Here is a 6,798-nt window from a genome sequence, read left to right on the forward strand (position 1 = left end):
CAGGATACAAAATTAGTATTCAGAAGTTGCTGCATTTTTATACACCAATGATGAACTATCAGAAAGAAAAATTAAGAAAACAATCCCATTTAAAATTGCATTGAAAACAATAAAACACTTAGGAATCAAATTAACTAAGGAGGTAAAGATCTGTCCTTGGAAAATTATAAGTCGCTGAAGAAAGAAATTGAAGAAGATATAAATAAATGGAAATATATATTGCGCTCATGATTAAGAAGAACTAACATTGTTAAAATGGCCATACTACCCAAAGCAATCTGTAGATTAATGCAGTCCCTATTAAAATACCAATGGTTTTTTTCAGAGAATTAAAATGAGTAATCCAAAAATTTATGTGGAGCCATAAAAGATCCCAAATAGCCACGGCAATCTTGAAGGAAGAACGAAGTTGGAGGTATTACACTACCTGATATCAAATTATACTACAAGGCTATAGTAATCAAAGCAGCATGGTACTGGCATAAATACAGACACATAGATCAATGGAACCAAATAGAGCCCAGAAGTAAATCTATGCCTATATGGTCATTTAATCTATGACAAAGAAGGCAAGAATATACAATGAGGTAAAGACAGTCTCTTCAACAAATGGTTTTGAGAAAACTGGACTGATACATGCAAAAAAAAAAAATGAAACTGGACCACTTTCTTACACCATACACAAAAATAAACTCAAAATGGATCAAAGACTTAAATGTAAGACCTGAAACCATTATACTTCTAGAAGAAAACATAGGCAGTAAACTCTCTGATATTGCTATTCGTAATTTTTTTCTAATATATCTTCTAGGACAAGGAAAACAAAAAAAAATGGGACTACATTAAATTAAAAAGCTTTTGAACAGCAAAGGAAACCATGAACAAAATGAAAAGATAACCTATGGAATAGGAGAAGATATTTGCCTATGATACATCTGACAAGGAGTTAATATCTAAAATTTATAAAGAACTTATACAACTCAACAACAACAACAACAAACAAACAAACAGACAAACAATCTAATTAAAAACTGGGCAGAGCAAAGCCATTCTGAGACAAAAGAACGAGGCTGGAGGCATCACTCTGTCCGACTTCAAATTATACTACAAAACAGCAGTAATCAAAATAGCATGGTATTGGCAGCAAAACAGACACATGGATCAGTGGAACAGAATCGAGAGTCCAGAATTAAACCCATATTTATATGGGCGAATAATTTTTGACAAAAAAAGCCAAAAACATACAGCAGAGAAAGGAAAGCCTCTTCAATAAATGGTGCTGGGAACACTGGAAAGCCACCTGCAAAAGAATGAAACTAGGCTGTTGTCTATCAGCACACACCAAAATTAACTCAAATGGATTAAAGACCTGAATACAAGACCTGAAACAATAAAATGCATAGAAGAAAACAAAGGAACTAAACTCAAGGACCTTAGACTTAAAGAGAATTTTATGAATTTGACCTCAAAGATAAGGGAAGTAAAAGTTAAAATAAATGAATGGGACTACATCAAACTAAAAAAGCTTCTGCTCAGCAAAAGAAACCATCAACAAGGTAAAGAGACAACCATCCGAATGGGAAAATATATTTGCAAGCAACACTTCTGATAAAGGCCTAAATTCAAAACACAAATAACTCATATGACTCAATAACAATAAAAAACCAAATGATCCAATCAAAAAATGGGCAGAAGACCTGAACAGACACTTCTTCCTAGAGAACATGCAAATGGCCAACAAATATATGAAAAGATGCTCAACATCACTAGCTATTAGGGAAATACAAATCAAAACCACAACAAGATACCATCTCACACCTGTTAGAATGGCTATGATCAATAGGACAAGTAATAACAAATGTCGGAGAGGATGCAGAGAAAAAGGAACCCTCATACACTGCTGGCGGGACTGCAAATTGGTATGGCCACTATGGAAAACAGTATGGAGTTTCCTCAAAAAACTAAGAATGAATCTACCGTATGATCCAGCAATCCATCTACTGGGTACTTACCCCAAAGACTTGAAAACTCATATCCAAAAAAATATTTGCACACCGATGTTCATAGCAGCATTATTCACAGTGGCCAGGACAGGGAAGCAACCAAAGTATCCTACAATAGATGATTGGCAAAAAAAGCTGTGGTACATATATACAATGGAATATTACTCAGCCATAAGAAGAGATGAAATTCTGCCATTTCCAACAACATGGATGGACCTCAAAATAATCATACTAAGTGAAATAAGCCAGACAGAAAATGTTGAAAATCACATGTTATCACTTATATATGGGATTTAAACCTAAAAGCAACAAATGAACAGGACAAACAAACAGATACTCATGGACATGGGCAATGGACGAGTGGCTATCAGAGGGTAGGGAGTAGGGGAGTAGGGGAGAGGTAGATGGGGTAAAAGGGGTTAAATATAGCAGGGTAGAGGGAGGGCAAAGTGGGTAAAGGGATCAAATATATGGTAGCCAAAGGAAACTAGACTTTGGGTGATAATCGTACAATAGAATATATAGATGTCAAACTGAGTATATACACCTGAAAATTATATAATCGTATTAACCAATGTTACCCCAATAAACTTAAAAAAATAATAATAATAAAATTTAAAAATTTAGGGAAAAGGTCATTGGGTGTAATAAAAAAAAAGGGCAGAGGACCTGAATAAACATTTCTCCAGAGAAGACATACAGATAGCCAATAGACATATGAAAAGATGATCAAGACATTAGTCATCAGAGAAATGCGAATTAAAACCACAACAAGATATCACTTCACATCTTTCAGATTGGTTATCATCAATAAATCAAAAAACATCAAGTGCTGATGAGGATGTGGAGAAATGAGAACCCTTGTGCACTGTTGATGGGATTGCAAATTAGTACAGCCATTATGGAAAACAGTTTCCTCAAATATAGAGTAATTTGGGGGACCATTTCATAAACTATATAAATGTCTAACCAATGTACTGTATACTTGAAATTAATAATAAATAAATAAAAATACATAAATAAATTTTTAAAAATTAAAAATAGAACCACCTTTGACCCAGCAATTGCACTTCTGAGTATTTATCTAAAGAAAACCAAAACACTAATTTGTAAAGATCTATGCATCCTTATGTTCACAGCAGTGCTATTCATAATAGCCAACATATGGAAGCAACCTAAGTGTCCATCAATAGTTGATTGGATAAAGAAGTTATGGTACATATACGTAATGGAATATTACCCAGCCATCAAAAAACTGAAATCCTACCATTTGCAATGACATGGATAGACCTAGAGGATATTATGCTAAGTAAAATAAGTCAGACAAAGAAAGACAAATGTCATATGATTTCTCTTATATGTGGAATCTAAAGAACAAAAGAAATGAACAAACTACACAAAAACAGACTCAGATACAGAGAACAAACTGGTGATTCCCAGAGGGGAGAGGGATTGTGGGCTGGGTGAAAAAGGTGAGGGGATGAAGAAGTACAATTTAGTAGCTACAAAACAGCCATAGGAATGTAGAGTACGGCATAGGAAATATAGTCCATATTATTGTAAGAGCTGTGTGTAGTGCCAGATGGGTGCTAGAGTAATCAGGAGGATCACTTTATAAATTATATAAATGTCTAACCAATGTAACATACACCTGAAACTAATATAAAATAAATAAAATTAAATTTAAAAAAATTTTTGCTGGCCAGAAGGGATTCAAAGTGATAAAGTGATGAAAAGCAAGGACTTACAACCAAGATTACTCTACTCACCAAAGGGATCATTTAGAATCAAAGGACAGAAAAAGAGCAATTGGACAAGAAAAAGAAATAAAAGGCATCCACATTGGAAAGGAAGAAGTAAAACTGTCATTATTTTCAGATAACACGATACTATATAGAGAGAATCCTAAAGATTTCACCAAAAAATTGTTAGAACTGATAAATGAATTCAGTAAATTAGTAGGATAAAAGTTAATATTCAGAAATTAGTTGAATTTCTACACACCAAAAATGAACTATCAGAAAGAGAAATTAAGAAAACAATCCCATTTACATTTACATCAGAAAAATAAAATACCTAAGAATAAATTTAACCAAGGAGGTAAAAGACCTATTCTTGGAAAATTATGTTATTGAAGAAAGAAATTGAAGAAGAAACAAATAAATGGGAGTATATACCGTGCTCATGGGTAGGAATAATTAACATCATTAAAATGGCCATACTACTCAATGTGATCTATATGGCATTTGTCACAGAATTAGAACAAATAATCTTATATTTTATATGGAACCACAAAAGACCCCAAATAGCCAAAACAATCTTGAAAAAGAAGAACAAAGTTGGAGATATCACGCTACCTGATATCAAACTATACTACAAGGCTATAGTAATCAAAACAGCATGGTACTGGCATAAAAACAGACACATAGATCAATGGAACAGAATAGAAAGCCCAGAAATAAACTCATGCCTATACACCCATTTAATCTATGACAAAGGAGGCAAAAATATACAATGAGGTAAAGACAGTCTCTTCAATAAATGGTGTTGGGACTACATCAGACTAAAAAGTTTTTACACAGCAAAGGAAACCACCAACAAAACAAAAAGACAATCTACTAAATGAGATACGATATTCTCCAAGGATACATCTGATATTGGGTTAATACTCAAAATATTTAAAGAATTCATGTAACTTAAAACCAAAAAAGAAAACAATTTGATTAAAAAATGGGCAAAGGGCCTGAACAGACATTCCTCCAAAGAAGACAGACACATGACGAATAGACATATGAAAAGATGCTCAATGTCACTAGTCATCAGAGAAATGCAATTTAAAATCTCTATGAGATATTGCTTCACTTCAATAAATCAACAGTGGTATGTGAGCCAGCCATAGTCCCTGCTCACCTTGCTCTCTAGCACTTGTATCTCTTCACCTGAGGAAGTGCACCATGGAGAGGAGAAGGTGGAGACTTTAGTCTTCCAGGCAGAATGTCAAACTCATGTCTCTCATCAATATCTTCTATTCCAGGAAGGAATTTTTCCTTCTGGAATTAATCAGTATCACTTCTGGTGCCTTGGATAAAATATGCTATGAGAGCCTGACTCATCTTCCAAATTGGACAGTGGTAAAGAGCTGAAAACTGACATAATCTCCAAACCCCAGGAATGCACTCTGACTCTGGTCGACACAGGTATTGGCATGACTAAAGCTGATCTCATAAATAATCGGGAAGCCATTGCCAAGTCTGGTACTGTAAAGCATTTACGGAGGCTCTTCAGGCTGGTGCAGACATCTCCATGACTGAACAATTTGGTGTTGACTTTTATTCTGCCTACCTGGTGGCAGAGAAAGTAGTTGTGATCACAAAGCACAATGTTAATAAGCAGTATGCCAGGGAGTCTTCTGCTGGGGGTTCCTTCACTGTACAAGCTGACCTTGGTGAGCCCATTGGCCACGGTATCAAAGTGATCTTCCACCTTAAGGAAAACCAGACAGAGTACTTAGAGGAGAAGTGGGTCAAAGAAGTGGTAGAGAAGCACTCACAGTAGATAGGTTACCCCACCGCCCTTTATTTGGAGAAGGGATGAGAAAAAGAAATCAGTGATAATGAAGCAGAGAAAGAGAAAAGTAAGAAAGAAGGGGAAGATAAAGATGATGAGAAGAAGCTCAAGACTAAGGATGTGGGCTCAGGTGAGGAGGATGATAGTGCTAAGGATAAGAAAAAGAAAACAAAGAAGATTGAGAAGAAATATATCAATCAGGAAGAACTGAACAAGACCAAGCCCATTTGGACCAGAACCCCTGATGACATCACTCAAGAGGAAAATGGAGAGTTCTACAAGGGCCTTACCAATAACTAAGAAGACCACTTGGCAGTCAAACATTTCTCTGTAGAAGGCTAGTTAGAACTGAGGGCATTGCTATTCATCTCCAGTCAGGCTTCTTTTGACCAGTTTGAGAACAAGAAAAAGAACAACATTAAATTCTATGTCCACTGTGCGTTCATCATTGACAGCTGTGATGAGGTGATACCAGAGTATCTCAACTTCATTCGTGGTGTGGTTGACTCTGGGGACCTCCCCTGAACATCTCCTGAGAAATGCTCCAGCAGAGTAACATCTTGAAGGTCATTTGTAGAAACATCAAGGCGTTAAGAAGTACCTTGAGCTCTTCTCTGAGCTGGCAGATGACAAAGAGAACCATAAGAAATTCTGTGAGGCATTCCCTAACAACCTAAAGCTTGGAATTAATGAGTCCTCTACTAATCGGTGACGCCTTTCTGAGCTGCTGTGCTATCACATCTTCTAGTCTGGGGATGAAATGACTTTTCTTTTGGAATAGGTTTCTCACGTGAAGGAGACCCAGAAGTCCATCTATTACATTACTGGTGAGAGCACAGAGCAGGTTGCCACCTCTGCTTTTGTGGAGCGAGTGCAGAAGCGGGGCCTCAGGGTAGTATATATGATGAAGCCTGTTGATGAAAACTGCATGCAGCAGCTCAAGGAGTTCGATGGGAAGAGCCTGATCTCAGTTGCTAACGAGGGCCTGGAACTACCTGAGGATAAAGAGGAGAAAAAGAAAGTGAAAGAGAAAGGCCAAGTTTGAGAACATCTGTAAACTCATGAAAGAAATCTTAGATAAGAAGGTTGAGAAAGTGATAATCCCCAATAGGCTTGTGTCTTCACCCTGCTGCATTGTGACTAGCACTTAAGGCTGAACAGCCAACGTGGAGCAGATCATGAAAGCCCAGGCACTTCAGGGCAATTCCGTGATGGGATAAGTGATGAC

The 6,798-nt window shown here is 36.4% G+C and overlaps 1 pseudogene; it reads left to right on the forward strand.

Annotated features, from left to right (window-relative positions):
- Nucleotides 1-2,348: 2,348 nt before the first annotated feature.
- Nucleotides 2,349-6,169, forward strand: LOC120597826 (heat shock protein HSP 90-beta-like; annotated as a pseudogene).
- The last annotated feature ends 629 nt before the right edge of the window (nt 6,170-6,798 follow it).

This window comes from Pteropus medius, unplaced genomic scaffold, assembly GCF_902729225.1.
Source record: "Pteropus medius unplaced genomic scaffold, Ma_sr-lr_union100, whole genome shotgun sequence".
In the NCBI taxonomy this organism is placed as follows: Eukaryota; Metazoa; Chordata; class Mammalia; order Chiroptera; family Pteropodidae; genus Pteropus; species Pteropus medius.